Genomic DNA, 16,939 nt, shown 5'->3' with positions numbered 1-16,939 from the left:
AGGAGAGAGAAACGGAGTCAAAGTTTCTAAAAATATATAGATTTATTAAAGGGCCGACATGTAATTTACAGTTGGTGAGTCAATCGCAACAGTAACAGTTCCAAAAAGAAAAGCTTTACAATCTTATTATCAGAGATCCTTACTCTCAAATCTTAACTTCACCACTGTTTTACAGTTCTTAGTTTATTCAGGATATCCACCAAAATTAAATACAGTACCATTGATCCCCGAGGTACAAAGAGTTGTAGAATTACAGAGTCTGCCTCTGAAGCCTGAGAATCGTTTTGCCCCTTTAAAGCGAGTCTACTATCCCATTTGAGAGTTCAATATTTATACCCTTTTCCAGTGGTATTTTCTTTAAGGTTTTCTGCTGATGTAAGCTAATTACCTCTGGTCATTTTTCTGCTGACCCCTGCCATTCTTACAGTCACCTCAGCTGGTAGCATTACAGAATTGTGTCTCTCCTCCAGGTGTTCTAGGTTTACCATAAAAAACGGTGTAACAGCAGGTGCGTTTTTTACTTGATGTCATTTTTACGAAGGCAGATGTTTGTGCTTCTTTATGAAGTGTAAATTAGAACACCTTAACCAGGGTGAACTATTGTTTGTTCACAAAGATTCAGACTGTCGGGAGCCTTTAACCTTCTGTTTCAATAAGGTTATTGATTCAGTTTCAAATATCTTATCTCTATAGCCAGAATACTTTCACAGCGTTTTCAGTTCGGTTTCTAGATTTCCAGACCCAGTTTGTCATGTTTTAATGAGGCCAGAATTCTTCATTGAATGGTGTATTTTCCTGAATAGGTTATCGGGCTTATTCCTTCACATGATGATGGCAGCAACATTAACAGCTACCATGTGAGAAAACAAGAGAAAAAAATAAAACATTGAAAGAAATACAGGGGCCCAGGTTATAGTTTAAAATTGTTAAACTCGATGTTAAGTCCAGAAGGCTGTAAAGAGCATAATAGAAAGATGAGGTGCTGTTCCTCGAGCTTACATTGAGCTTCGTTGGAACAGTGTAAGAGGCCGAGGACAGAGAGATCAGGGTGGGAGTGCAGCAGAGAATTAAAGTGACAGGTGACCCGAAGCTTGAACTGAACGGAGGTGTTCCGCAAAGCGGTCACCCAATCTGGATTTGGTCTCCCCAATGTAAAGGAGGCCGCATCGTGAGCAGCGAATACAGTATACTAAATTGCAAGAAGTACAAGTAAATCGCTGTTCCGCCTGGAAGGAGTGTTTGAGGCCTTGGACGGTGGGAAGTGGGGAGGTAAAAGGGCAGGTGTTGCATCTCCTGCGCTTGCATGGGAAGGTGCCAGGCGAAGGGGAAGGGGTGTTGGGGGTGATAGAGGAATGGACCAGGGTGTTGTGGAGGGAGTGGTCCCTTCGGAATGCTGAAAGGGGAGGTGAGGGGAAGATGTGTTTGGTGGTGGGATCAGCCTGGAGGTGGCGGAAATGGCAGAGGATCACCCGTTGAATGTGGAGGCTGGCTGGGTGAAAGGTGAGGACAAGGGGATCACTATCGTGGTTCTGGGAGGGAGTGGAAGGGGTGAGAGCAGAAGTGTGGGAAATCGAACGGACACAGTCGAGGGCCATGACAAGACTACACTTCAAAAGGTACTGTGTTGGCTGCAAAGTGTTTTGGGATGTCTTGCGGTCATGCAAAGCACTATATAAATGCCGTTTTTTTTCCTTAACTCCCATCATAGCCCAGTGTGTATTAGCTTGACTTAGTTGGTATTGCAGTTTCCTCTGAATCAGGACTTGTGCGTGTAATCTAAGCCGAGGTTCCAGGGAGCACTGTATTGTTGGCGCTATTATTCTTCAGAGATAAGATTAAACCCTGTCTGCCTGCCCTGATGGTACAGGTGGATTGGAACATAGGAACAGGAGTAGATCATTCAGACCCGCGAGCCTGTTCCAGCAGTTCATGGATAACCTGCACAAATGATGTTGAAGATCCCACGGCATTATAGTCCAAGGTATTGACTTGGATAGAGAACTGGTTGGCAGATAGAAAGCAAAGAGTTGGAATAAACGGGTCTTTTTCCGAATGGCAGGCAGTGACTAGTGGGGTAGCGCAGGGATCGGTCCTTGGACCCCAGCTATTCATAATATATATTAATGATCTAGACAAGGGAACTAGATGTAATATCTCCATTTTGCAGACGAAACAAAGCTGGGTGGGCGTGTGTGATGTGAGGAGGCTGCCGAGAAACTCCAGGATGATTTGGACAGGTTGGGCGATTGGGCAAAAGCATGGCAGATGCAATATAATGTGGATAAATGTGAGGTTATCCACTTTGGTGGCAAAAACAGGAAGGCAGATTATTATCTGAATGACAATAGATTGGGAGACGGGGAAGTGCAACGAGACCTGGATGTCCTTGTGCACCAGTCGCTGATGGTAAGTGTTAAGTCCGTGAATGATTGAGACACGGACTAGCAGGAGAGAAACAAACAAGTCTTTACTGGTGAAAGGCATAAATGAATCTAAACAACAGAGGCTCTCTAGCGCCTTTTACACAGGGGTGGTCACTGCCGGTACTGCAGTCTGAGACCAGTTATTCTCTTAAAGGTACATACACAACAATTCCTCCCCTTTTAGATAAACAGTACATAACATTCATTTAACAACTTATGATAACGAATTACAATCACAATTACTGTTGCTAGATACATTGGTTAAGTTTAAGCAATTATAAGTTCAGTCTTTGAGGAGGCTTCCTGATTCTGTCTGGATAACGCCTCTTTGGGGTATCAGGTTCTTCTGGCAATGTTGAGTCGGAATCAATGTCGTTGTTTGGTTCATCTGCTTCCAATATTACCGGTTCTGCGGTAGCTGCAATTGGAACGTCGATTTCATTACCGGGTGTATCAGATCGTGGTGTGGAGTTGACGTTTTCCAGTGGCTCTAGAATCTGGTCAGCATGGCGTCTTACAATGCTCTCCCCAACGTCCACGGTATACATGAGAGGTCCTTGCCGTGTACAAATCGTTCCTGGCTGCCATTTCTCAGTGCGGTAGTCCCGGGCCAAAACTGGTTGACCTATCTTAAAACTCCTGGTCGGCCTTTCATTCATATTCTGAGACTGCCTGTTCTCCACATCTCTTCGGACGTTTGGCTTAACCAAATCCAAGCGGCATCGTAGCCTTCGATTGAAGAACATCATGGCTGGAGTTTGGTTGGTTACCGCATGTGTCGCATTCCGGTAGGCAAACAAGAAGTTGTCCACCTTGTGTTGTAGGGGTATATCTTCATTACACATTGCCTTGATAGCCTTCTTGAATGTTTGGACAAACCTCTCGGCCAATCCATTAGTGGCTGGATGATATGGGGCAGATGTGTAATGCTTAACACCATTGTTCTTTAAGAACCTCCGGAACTCTTCAGCCACAAACTGTGGTCCATTGTCAGAGCAAATCTGTTCAGGCAGCCCATTCCTGGCGAATATGGTTCGTAAAACTGCGATAGTTTTTTCCGTGGTGGTTGAGGACATTTTTATTACCTCTGGCCACTTTGAATGTGCATCCACCGCAATTAAAAACATCGAGTCCATGAAGGGACCAGCAAAATCAATGTGCACCCTTTGCCATGGAGATGAGGGCCACTTCCATGGATGCAGAGGAGCTTGTGGTGGGGCGTTTTGGACCTTCTGGCATCCTGCACAGCTCTTGGTCATCTCTTCGATTTCTCTATCGATTCCCGGCCACCACACAAACGCTCTGGCTAAGCTCTTCATTTTTACCCCACCCAGATGACCCTCATGAAGCTCATTGAGCACTCTATCCGTCAACTTAGGTGGAATTACTACTCTGGATCCACACATCAAGGTTCCTCTGCACACTGACAGCTGTTCTCTTCTTGACGAAAATGCTGGCAGCAGTGGTTCGCCATGTGCTGGCCATCCCTTCACCGTTAACTCATAGACCCGTGATAGTGTCGGGTCATTCCGTGTTTCCTTTTCTATGTTTTCATTCGTCACAGGGAGACATTCGACTATGGTCGAGTGGAATAACTCCATTGGATCCACTGCAAGGTCTTCTTCTTCCACCGTCGGCAACGGTAGACGTGACAATCCATCAGCATTTCCATGCTGTTTAGTTCCCCTGTACTCGATGTCATATTGGTGTGCCCCTAGGAAAAGGGACCATCTCTGCAGCCGTTGTGCTGTCATTATCGGTACGCCCTTCTGAGGGTTGAAAATGGAGATAAGAGGTTGATGATCGGTTAGTAGAGTACATTTTTGACCGTGCAGATAGTGATTGAACTTCTTCACCCCCCACACTAGGCTGAGGGCCTCTCTGTCAATCTGGGCGTAGTTACGCTCGGCAGAAGTTAACGAGCGTGACGCAAAAGCTATCGGCCTCTTCAAACCATCAAGGAGTTTATGTGACAGTACCGCCCCAATGCCGTAGGGAGACGCATCACACGCCAGCCTGATTGGCAGTGCTGGGTTGTAGTGAGCCAATACTTCCTTCGAAGTGATTAAGTCCTTACTCTTCTGAAAAGCACGTTTACAATCATCACTCCATTTCCATGCTACCCCCATTCGTAGCAGGGCGTTCAGTGGATGCAGAATTGTCGACAAATTCGGCAAAAACTTATGATAGTAATTCACCAACCCGAGGAATGACCTCAGTTGCGACACATTTTCAGGTGCTGGGGCCTTAACAACCGCTTCAATTTTGTCAGGGGACTTATGTAACCCCTCTTCATCAATCACGTGGCCACAATACGATATCTGTTTCTTAAAAAATTTGCACTTGGGGCGGTTGGCTCGCAGCCCATGTTCCCGTAGTCTAGTGAGCACCTGTTCTAGGTTGTTAAGGTGTTCACTGTCATCTTCACCTGTTACAAGGATGTCGTCCAAGTAACACTGAGTCCCCGGAATCCCTTGCAGGACTTGTTCCATCGCTCTTTGCCATATCGCCGGAGCCGATGCTACTCCGAATATCAATCGATGATACTGGTAAAGACCTTTGTGAGTGTTTATCGTGAGATACTTCCTAGAGGACTCTTCAACCTCCATCTGCAAATATGCTTGTGCTAGGTCAATTTTTGTAAAACGCTTCCCTCCAGACAGTGAGGCGAAGATGTCTTCTATCCTTGGAAGAGGATATTGTACTGTGTGAAGGACAGGGTTCACCGTCACCTTGAAATCCCCACAGATGCGAATCTTCCTTGGCTCTCCGGACTTATTGGTTAACGTTTTCTTCATGACAGGAACGATGGGTGTCGCCCACTCGCTCCAGTTGACCTTAGACAACACGCCCGCCTTCTCCAGATTCTCCAGCTCTGCCTCGACAGCTGGACGAATTGCATATGGTACCGGTCTCGCTTTGAAAAACTTGGGATCTGCATTCTCTTCTATTTTTAACGAGGTGGTTACGCCTTTAAGCGTGCCCAGTTCTTGTTGAAATACCTCTTTGGCGTTAGCTAAGATTGTTGACAATCGTCCAGGAGTGACGTCTTCATCTTTTTTACCGTCCACCGTCATTGCATGAATGGAATGCCAATCTAAGTTTATCTTCCTGATCCATTCCCGTCCCAATAACTGTGGTCCACCATTTGGCAGTATGTAGAGATACAATTTCCGTATTTTCTTGCCATTATATTCGACAGGCACCCTTATTTTTCCTCTGGGGTATACTTTTTGCCCCGTATACGTCATCAAGACGATGGATGTCTCTCTCAAGGGTATGTGTGAAAATAGCCGCTCATAGGCTCGTTGATTCATGACGGTTAGCGCTGATCCTGTATCCAATTCCATTTTAACTTGGGACCCTGCTATCGTGAGGGTGACCCAAATGGTTCAGTGATCCTCTTTTGCGATTACATTGTGAAGTTTGAGACAGCTTAATCTCCTGTTCTCGGATTCACTATCGCTCATCTGGTCTTCGGAACTACTGTCCGTCATCTTTTGTACTTTCTTGTACGGTTCCTTAGTAGCCTTTTTGTTGTCGCTGGTCTTCTTCCCAGACCTACAAATTCATGCAATGTGTCCAATCTTCCTGCATTGTCTGCATACTTTGTCTTTGGACCAGCAGTCCTTCTGGTCATGGTTAGTTCTGCCGCAGCGATAACATTTTGCAAATCCCCATGTCATTTCGTGGGTGCCGTATTCCTGTGGTTTTTGTTGAATTTCTGCAGCCGCCGTGGCTGCTGCTTCATACAATACTGCCACGCTGAAAGCCTTATCTAGCGTCAGCTCTTTTTCTGCGAGTAACTTCTTCTGTGTTCCTTTACTCAGGAGTCCACAGGCAAATTTGTCCCGTAGGGTATCTGCCAGTCCTGCTCTGAACTGGCAGTGCTTTGATAGCTTGCGTAGTTCTGTAAGATACTCAGCATTGCTCTCATCTTTGTGCTGAGTTCTCCTGTGGAATTTAAATCTTTCTGCTATCAACAGCGGTGCAGGGTTTAAGTGCTCCTGTAGAACAGCAACAATTTCGTTAAAACTCTTCGCCTTCGGTTTGGCTGGAGTAATCAGATCCCGCAATAGGCCGTACGTTCTAGCGCCCATTAAGTTTAGCAATATTGATGCCTTTTTCCCCTCCGCTATTTCATTTGCCTCGAAATATACCTCGACTCTTTCCACATACGTGGTCCAGTCCTCTAATGTATTATCAAAAGCAGTGATACAGCCAGTCTTCGGCATCTTGCAAATCTAAAATGGCGCCTCCTGCGCTTTGCCTTCTTCCCCGATTTAACAAAATGGCGCCTCCCGCGCTTTGTCTTGTTCCCCGCTGTTGTTAGCGCTGCTTTCCACGGTTTCCTGCGTGTTAAATATTAATTTGTTTTCTTTTATTATCTTCCCGTCGTGGAGCGGACCTTCTGGGACACTTCCCTCCCTCTTCTGAGGTCCGAACGCTGCCCAGCTTCGAAACACCGGCCGCGCCCTGTATGCTCCACCCTCTCTCTCCTTGCTTCCCGAGTCGCTGCCCGGCCCCGTTGCAGCCCAGGAAGGATCAGAGCACTACCTGCCACCAGCCCGATTAGCTGGGAAACCACGGACCAAGGAACCCAGCCTGGCTCTGGACAGTCTCTCCTGCAAGTTTTGAAATCGATGATTGATGGTCGACGCCCATTTCTCGAGTTTCAATGACCTATTTTTTTTTTCTGCCTCCGACCTTCAACACGTCGTCGGAGCTGCTGCTGAGTTGCAGGTAAGTTCATTTCTAACTCGTCGCCAGTGTTAAGTCCGTGAATGATTGAGACATGGACTAGCAGGAGAGAAACAAACAAGTCTTTACTGGTGAAAGGCATAAATGAATCTAAACAACAGAGGCTCTCTAGCGCCGTTTATACAGGGGTGGTCACTGCCGGTACTGCAGTCTGAGACCAGTTATTCTCTTAAAGGTACATACACAACAGTAAGCATGCAGGTGCAGCAGGCGGTTAAGAAGGCTAATGGTATGTTGGCCTTCGTAGCGAGAGGGTTTGAGTACAGGAGCAAGGATGTCTTGCTGCAGTTGAACAGGGCCTTGGTGAGACCACATCTTGAGTATTGTGTGCAGTTTTGGTCGCCTTATCCGAGGAAGGATGTTCTTGCCATGGAAGGAGTTCAGCGAAGATTCACCAGGCTGATACCTGGGATGGCAGGAATGACATATGAGGAGAGATTGGGATGATTGGGCTTGTACTCGCTGGTGTTTAGAAGAATGAGAGGGGATCTCATTGAAACGTATAAAATTCTGACAGGACTGGACAGACTAGATGCAGGAAGGATGTTCCTGATGGCTGGCGAGTCCAGAACCAGGGGTCACAGTCTAAGGATAAGGGGTAGGCAATTTAGGACAGAAATGAGGAGGAATTTCTTCACCCAGAGAGTGGTGAACCTGTGGAATTCTCTACCACAGAAGGCAGTAGAGGCCAATTCATTAAATATATTCAAGAAGGAGTTGGATATATTTCTTAAGGCTAAAGGGATCAAGGGATATGGGGAGAAGGCAGGGACAGGGTACTGAATTTGGATGATCAGCCATGATCGCATTGAATGGCGAAGCAGGCTCGAGGGGCCGAACGGCCTACTCCTGCTCCTATCTTCTATGTTTCTATGTAGTCCCCATCGCTTATAGTGGGTGCATTGGTGTTAACACGATTTGCCCGTGATCCCCGTTGGACAGTTTAAAGGGGGTAGTGCTATTACAGTAGAAGATGTAGTAGATCACTATTGAATACGGTGTTGCAGTGAGTGCTTAGTGCAAGGTGTAGACCTACACCATTTAAAGGAGAAGAAGTGCACAAGATACAAAAGGTAACTGGGCCTTCATGAAGTGCCATTTACTTGCATACGTTCTTACATTCAGTGCACCATAATGAGGTGCGAACTACTAATGTAGCGAGGTACTGTTACAGCCTGAAATACGCGGAGCGCTTGACACGGCGTAAGCGGCAACTTTGAAATCGACTACAATGGAAATGGTTAGCGCTTTTTGACCGAATTAAGAGGTTGCCTGAGTTAAACGTGGGCATTTTAAGTGGTAGGGACTGTATTTGAAGAAAGCTAAGGTGGTTTCCTGGCCAAAACTTCTCCTCAATCAACAAAGAGAAAAACAAAACAAAGGGGTTATTCATCTCATGATTGTGGATGTTGCCAGTGATCTGATGACAGCCACATTTCACTACATATTAGTCATTCCAAAAATAACTCACAGGGCAAAGTGCTTTGCTTAATAAAGTCTATATAAATGCAATTTGACTGCCATTAAAAACATGCGCAATCAATTCCAAAATATACAGAGTAATTCATAAGAGGCCACGCTATTAAAGCAATAGCCCGCTCATTGCCAATATGCCGTGCTCGAGCATAACATGTTCCCAAATTATCAGCGAACCTTGACCTAGAATTACAGCACATTTCGAAAGTTCAATTGGCTTTCTAGAACATGCACAGAGTATGGCAATTTAGCCTCTGTTAATTTAGCCGAGGTGAATGAGCTCCTTGTAATGACTTGCAATCTCGATCCAAATATCAAGGGGTAAAGATTGGGTAGTGCCGCCCTTTGGGGCGCTACCTTCGCCGGGGCACTAATTTTAGCGCCACGAAAAATTTAGCGTCCCCATGGCCGATTTTCCCAGGTAGTGCCCCAAGAGGGGCGGTACTGGCAGCACCCCACGTCCTCTTGGGGTGCTGCGAGCCAATATCGCGGTGAGGGGCCTGGCACAGCGTGTCCCAACGCCCAGCTGGGCCACCCGGGATCGGGAGGGCCGGCAAACGAGCCCGAGAGCAGCCGGCACCCCACGGGGGGGTCTTCACGGGACCGTGGACGGCAGAGGGGGCAGCCGGGGACGGCAGAGGGGGCAGGTGCTGGCAGGCGGCCAGCAACAAAAATGGCCGCCCGGCACCTCCCCTTTAACTAGCGCTGCCACAGCCACATGTAGGTCCCCCTGACCCCGGCGGGCATAGCGTCCGGCGGTAAGTCGGGGGGCGCCACCCAATATTACAGCCGGGGTGCGGGGCACTGCGCATGGCGATGAAGTCACCACCGGTGGCGCAGCGCCGCACTGCGCTAACAGTTAGTGCCGGCGCTGTATTTTGCGGGAGGTGTTAGTGGCGCCCAGGCACTAGATGATTTGCGCCCCGTTAGCGCCCTCTTACTGCACTAACGGGAGGTGCAAATCTCAGCAAATGATTTTTGCAACAAAGGGATTAATTGGTCCATTTTTACAGTTTATTCTAAAACATGTATTTAGAGCAAATTATTCTTTGCCATCGACTACAGATTTATTTCACTGTAGACCTGAAATATCAATATTTCAGCTCTTAGCCTGTGAAGTTTTTTAAAAATTCATTCATACGATGTGGACGTCACCAGCAAGGCCAACATTTATGCCCATCTCTAATTGCCCTCGAGAATATGGTGGTGAGCCGCCTTCTTGAATACAACTGAGTGACTTGCTAGTTCAGAGGGCAGTTAAGAGTCAACCACATTGCTGTGGGTCTGGAGTCACATATAGGCCAGACCGGGTAAGGACGGCAGATTTCCTTCCCGAAAGGACATGAGTGAACCAGATGGATTTTTACAACAATCCAGCAGTTTCATGGTCACCATTACTGATATTCCAGATTTATTAAATTACATTTAAATTCTCCAGCTGTGGTGGTGGGATTATGAACTCATGTCTCTGGATTATTAGTCCAGGTCTCTGGATTACTAGTCCAGTAACATAGCCATCATGCTACCATTCCCTATGTAACTGTGAGTTCCCGCATTCTCTAAAAGCGAGTCCTTATCCATACTGGTACTTTACATGAGAGCAAAATCCTTTATGAATTTACATCTCATTGGAGTTTTAGATTCCATCAAAGCTCAGTTTTCAGTTTCCCCACAAGGGACCAGAGGACAAGTACCTCAAAATGACACATCAAAAAAACTGGAATAGGAAAATTGGATAGAATGTAAAGGTCCTGTCAGGTGTAATTTTATTACAGGAAACTCTTTTATATCCAGCACCGACGGGACCGGCCTGGTGCCGGTTGATCAAAAAGTCCGGATTACAGAGAGGTATACTTACCATGGTACGAGAGTCCCGTACACGGCCACAGGTGCAGGAGCCCCGGTTACACGGCACTTGTGCAGGAGTCCCGGTTACACGGCCACAGGTGCAGGAGTCCCTGTTGCACGGCCACAGGTGCAGGAACCCCGGTTACACGGCCACAGATCCAGGAGTCCCTGTTGCACGGCCACAGGTGCAGGAACCCCGGTTACACGGCCACTAATATATAGTAAAACTTACCTGAACCAACTCCTGAATTTTGCCGGTTAAGAGAGATTTCCGGATATTTAGGTGCCGGTAAAAAGAGAGTTTCCTGTATAGGCTTTACTCTTATGTAAAATGCTCCATGGATAAGGACTCAAGACTGCAGGGATACAGCAACTTCACCTCCCCTGAGGTAAGTCATTGATTTTACATGGACATCTCTAAACAGACATCCTAGCTGTGGCCTGAACCAAGATTATTGCAATCGATCAATGAAATTAGCATGGCAATTTACACTGAGCATTGCTACTTGAAGAGCTCTTAATGCATCAAATTCTTCCAGCCACAATTTCAGCAAAGGTATTCACAGAATCACAGAAACCCCACAGTGCAGATAGAGGCCATTTCGGCCCATCGAGCCTGCACCGACACATATCCCACCCGATCCCCATAACCCCTACACCATCACATATCCCACCCTATCCCCGTAACCCCACGTATTTAATCCCCCTAACACTAAGGGTCAATTTATCATAGCCAATCAACCTAACCCGCACATCTTTGGACTGTGGGAGGAAACCGGAGCACCCGGAGGAAACCCACGCAAACACGGGGAGAATGTGCAAACTCCACACAGACAGTCGCCCGAGGCCGGATTCGAACCCGGATCCCTGGCACTGTGAGGCAACAGTGCTAACCACTATGCCACCGTGCTTTATTTATTTATTAACCCATTTATTTTCAATATACCATCTACAAGATGCGCTGCAGCAACTCGCCAAGGCTTCTTCGGCCGCACCTCCCAAACCCGCGACCTCTTCCACCTAGTAGACTCATGGGAACACCGCCACCTCCAAGTTCCCCTCCAAGTTGCACACCATCCTGACTTAGAAGTATATCGCCGCTCCTTCATCGTCGCTGAGTCAAAATCCTGGAACTCCCTACCCAATGGCACTGTGGGAGTACCTTCACCACATGGACTGCAATGGTTCAAGAAGGGGGCTCACCACCACCTTCTCAAGGGAAATTAGGGATGGGCAATAAATGCTGGCTTTGCCAATGATGCCCACATCCCATAAACAAATAAAAATCTCCATTAAAATAGTAGGCAGAGGAATTTGGTATGAATGCACTAAAAGGGTAGGTTTTTCCTTGCTCAATGGAAAGTAACATCTGGCTGCCAATCTGATTGTCTCAGTTTCCCACTGTGCAGGTTAGGTTAAAATGGCCCCATACTCTCGTAAAGAGGTCTGTCCACATTTCTGCTCATTTAAGTAAGTGCATGGAAAATAGGGCAGACTCCATGTGGGTCCTGCCCTCTTCTGTTAAGTCTGTGTGTTATATTGAGAATTACTACACAGACCACAATAGTAAACTTTAACAGGTCTTTACTGGTTGAAGGTCAGGGCGGAACTGCCCAATAAATCATTACACAGCACTTATATACCGGTGTGGTCACCACCGGTATTACAGTATACAGCAGCCAAGATAAAGTAGTGCAACCCTTAAAATAGTCCTCTTAAAGGTGGAACGGTTACAAACACTACAATCCTCCCTTTTTAGCTTAACCGTATATATTCCCCAGTAAACATAACATCATAACATATATACACAACTTCATGCAAAAACAGTTCACAGATTCAGTCTCTGAGGCGGCGCCTCCTGCGCCTCCTGACTCGGTCCGGATAACGACTCGGTGGTGTAGTAGTTTTCGGTGGTGTAGTGGGTTCTTGTTGCTGGGGTGACTCATCTAATAGCCCTTCACTGGGCTTAACAGCTTGAACTTTCGTAACTGCAGAACCAGCATTGCTGACTTCTAAAGACTCGAGTACCTTGGGAAGTTTTTCTACTTCCAGACTGCTTTGGCTCAGTTCGGAGGGACCACGTGTGTGACAGCTCAAAGTAGCAGAATGCTTCTCTTCCACTGTACTGTTCTGTAGTTCTTTGACTACCTTTGACGGAGGCTCTTTAATAGTCAGCCTTGCCTCAGATTTTGATTTCCCTGCGATAAACTGCAGCAAGCCGGTCATCTTACAAGTTGTTTGTTTCAGAGTGAGACGATGAATAGTGCCACGATGCTCAATGTCCACTTCTTCAGAAGCATGAAGAATTTCACCATTCAGCATCCCTTTTGGAGGCTTCACGTCCGCAACTGAAAGCTCACACTCAAAAATGGCATCACTTGGCTCCGTCACTTCCACATCACATATGGGTTTAATGATGGCAATTGATTGCTCTTCTGCATATAACTTTGCTGTGCTTTGGTCATCCATGGCATCGCACATGTAGTTGCCTTCATCTTCAAAAGCGACATTATTAATAACGAGCTTCCTGTACACATCTTCGCTCACAATCTCATATTTATTACTGGGATGAATCTCTTTGTCTTTGTGATACCACTTGACAGCAGCATTTGGCCTGGAAACCTTGCATTCGAAAATGACACGATGTTTCCCCATTCCAATCTTCTCTCTTAAGGGTTTCACAATTTTAACTGGTAATTCTTTAATTCGAAGCAAAGCTCTGGCAGTAGCGCTTTCAGCAACAAACTTGATCTCTGCAGCATCTTCAGTTTTTGCCTCTGCCACCAATTCCCTGAGTGGCTTATTACCGCTGGCACTGCTCACAAAAGGGTGCTCTTTCTTCTTAGCTTTCAACTGATCGAGGAATTTGACATATTCCCTTTCTTGTTCAGCTTTGATTCGTTTAGCCTCATCGCGCAGACGGTTTGTGTGTTCCTGTTCCATTTTCTCAATCAGCTGCTTCTGCTGTCTTTCCAGATTCTCCCTTTCTGTGTCAAAGAACTTTTTCTTTGCATTCATCTCTTGCTCAAAACGGCGAATCATTTGTTCTAATTGCTGTTGTAGTTTGAGATTGAATTGAGTTCGAGCCCGGTGTTCCTCAGAAATGTGCATGTCTGTAGACTGGACAGACTCAGAATTCTCTGTCAAACTATGTTGTTGTTGCTCAGTGGAATTCCGTTCTGATACTTTGTTCTCTTCTGAAGCATTTATGCCCTCCTTCGTTTTTCCGTCATTAGTCTGTAAGTCCATTTTAGACTTGTCTTTTGCACATGGGCTGATCTTACCATCATCAGTTCCAGAATCTGAGCTGATCCTGGGTAGGCGGCAATCTTCCTCGCCGTCAAAGAAACTGCACGGCTCGAGTCTTCCCTCGCGATCGGACGTGATGACAGTTCTGGTGAAATTGTAGTAGTATTCCATATCCTCATCAGAAGACGTGCTTGGATCATCGGCTCCGTCTACCTGCCCTTGAGTTGACTGCTCTCCTCTTTCCTTCCCCGAAGGGTCTCGGTAGAATGGAAAATCCTCTTCACCATATGACTGGCCACCATAAAAGGGAGTCAACCCGAAAAATGTAGTTGAGCGGGCCTGGGCACTGCGTTGGGGGTACCTCCTTTTGTTTGAATCATTATCCTGGGCTTTGTACCCGTCACCATCCTCCTGTGAAGTCTGGCTTCCGCACTGCAGCACGTGCTTCTGAAACAGGTTTTTCACCCTTTTTTTGTAGACTTTGTTGTACGTTGGACACCTCAGGACTTCCCGCTCATTTTCTGCACTTTCCGTCATTGCTTTTAGTGGGTGCCAGTCCATATTTATTTTCCTGATTCACTCCCGTCCCAGAAGTGGTGGACCTCCCTCAGGTAGTACATATATGTCCATTCCTTGGTGTTCTTTACCCTGGTGTACCACCTTGACTTTTATCTTTCCGATGGGGTATACTCTTTGCCCCGTGTCTGTCTTTAATACGATCTCCGTATCCCGTAGGGGAATATGTCTGAATAACCTTCTATAATCTTGCTTATTCATGACCGTCAACGCCGATCCGGTGTCCAATTCCATCTTCACATGGACTCCTGCTATCTGCAGTGTGGCCCAGATAGTTTGTCGGTCAGCTTCCTTACTCACATTGTGAATTCTCAGACTACCCAGTTCCTTGCTGTTGGAGTCTGAGTCTGAATTCTGTTCATCCGAACTCTTCTCAGCCACCTTATGTACCTTGCTGCACTTTTCCTGCGGTGACTTTTTGTTGCTGGTCTTCTTTCCTGACCGGCATACTTTAGCTATGTGACCAAGCTTGCCACATTTTCTACATTCCTGGTTTTTAAACCAGCATTGGTTCTGATCGTGTGTTGTCTTCCCACAACGATATCATTTCGTTGTACCCAAAGCCATTTGATCTACGCTGAGTACCGCTGCCTTCAGCTGCATTTCCGCAGTGCCTCTCGCTGCGGCTTCGTGCGATGCTGCAATAGAGACAGCCTTATCAAGTGTAAGGTCATTCTCTTCAAGTAGCCACTTTTGTGTTCCTTCTTTCGACAATCTGCACACGAATTTGTCTCTCAATGCCTCTGTCAGTCCTTCCCCAAACTGACAGTATTTCGCTAGCTTACGCAGTTCAATTAAGTACTCCGCGTTGCTTTCCTCTTTCAGTTGCGTTCTCGCATAAAATTTAAATCGTTCCGCTAACATCAGCGGTGTGGGGTTCAAATGATCCTTCAGGACAGCAACAATATTAGCGAAAGTCTGATCCGCCGGTTTAGCTGGTGATAGAAGATGCTTCAATAGCCCGTATGTCTTCGCACCCATTGAGTTTAGTAAGGTTAATGCTTTATCTTCATTTGATATTTTATTTGCCTTACAATATATCTCAATGCGTTCTACATACGTGGCCCAATCTTCAACATCGGGATCGAAATCGTTGATGTTACCACGCTTAGGCATCCTCGCGATCTTCTTGAGAAACAAAAGAATTATTATTTTTTCTTTTTTTTTACAAAATGGCGGTTTCCCGCGCTTGTCTTCTTCCCCCGCCTCCGAAAATGGCGGCTTCCCGCGTTTGCCTTTCTCCCCCACTGGCTGTAATGGCGATTGCCGATTTGCTGCGTTCGCCCTCCCCCAGCGGTTTCAAATCGTGCCTCCCAGCCCCTCTTGCAGTCTGGTCCTTTCCCCCCCGGCTGCGGCTGAGTTCTCCGCGGTTTTTTTATTTTCTCCCGTGCCTTACGCAGACCCGGTCACTGCGCCTCGCGGCCTCGGTAGCTGCCCGGCCTTTTTCACCAGTCGCGGTCGAGCTCTCTCTCGACGCTGTTGCGTCTCCCAGCCCGCTATTTTCTCCCGCGCCTTACGCTGTCCCGGTCGCTGTGCCTCGCGGCCTCGGTAGCTGCCCAGCCTTTTTCACCGGTCGCGGTCGAGCTCTCTCTCGACGCTGTTGCGTCTCCCAGCCCGCTTGTAGCCCGGTCTCTCACACCGGCTGCGTTTGCAGTCACCGCGGCTTCCGTGCCTTACGCTGCCCCAGTCTCAGCGCCTCTGGCCCCGACTTCTGTCCGGCTCTTTTCCCCGGCCGTGGTCGAGTTCTCCGCCCTTATATCCTCCATTTTTTATTTTTATTTTCTCCCCCTACTCACAGTCAACGTGGCCGACTTGCTGCTCGTCGCTGATCGGCTTACCCACCACCGTGATAGAAGGGATGATCACTGCCTGTTGCTGATGGAAGACTTCGTGTAAGGATTCTTCCTTTGCTCTTCAGACCTGCGTCTTCTCTCAGCTGGATGATGAGGGCGGATGCCTCTTCTCGACGCCCGTTAAACTGCCTTGGATGTATCTCTGCCGCAGGGTAAGATCGAACTCGTTGCCACTGTTAAGTCTGTGTGTTATATTGAGAATTACTACACAGACCACAATAGTAAACTTTAACAGGTCTTTACTGGTTGAAGGTCAGGGCGGAACTGCCCAATAAATCATTACACAGCACTTATATACCGGTGTGGTCACCACCGGTATTACAGTATACAGCAGCCAAGATAAAGTAGTGCAACCCTTAAAATAGTTCTCTTAAAGGTGGAACGGTTACATACATAGTTCTCTTAAAGGTGGAACGGTTACATACGCTACATCTTCCTTGTCTGATTTTCCTGGTTTCAAAGTGCCCAGGCAATCCAATACACCCAGATACTAGACCAGCAAAATCCACCCCACAACGATCACACAATAATCACCAGTGTCAGCTGTGGCTCAGTTGGTAGCACTCTTGCCTCTGAATCAGAAAGTTGGGAGTTCAAGTCCAACACCAGAGGTTAGACTGACACTCCGATGCAGTGCTGAGGGAGTGCTGCAACTGTCGGAGGTTGCTGTCTTTCAGATGAGACATTAAACCAAGACGCTTTCAGTCTTCTGAGGTGGGCGTAAAAGACCCCATGGCACCATTTCGAAGAAGA

Source organism: Somniosus microcephalus, chromosome 1 (genome assembly GCF_052327205.1).
Source record: "Somniosus microcephalus isolate GS21.2 chromosome 1, FLI_Smic_1.0, whole genome shotgun sequence".
Taxonomy (NCBI): domain Eukaryota; kingdom Metazoa; phylum Chordata; class Chondrichthyes; order Squaliformes; family Somniosidae; genus Somniosus; species Somniosus microcephalus.
The sequence above is the reverse complement of the archived record's forward strand: the minus strand, read 5'-3'. Positions refer to the sequence as shown.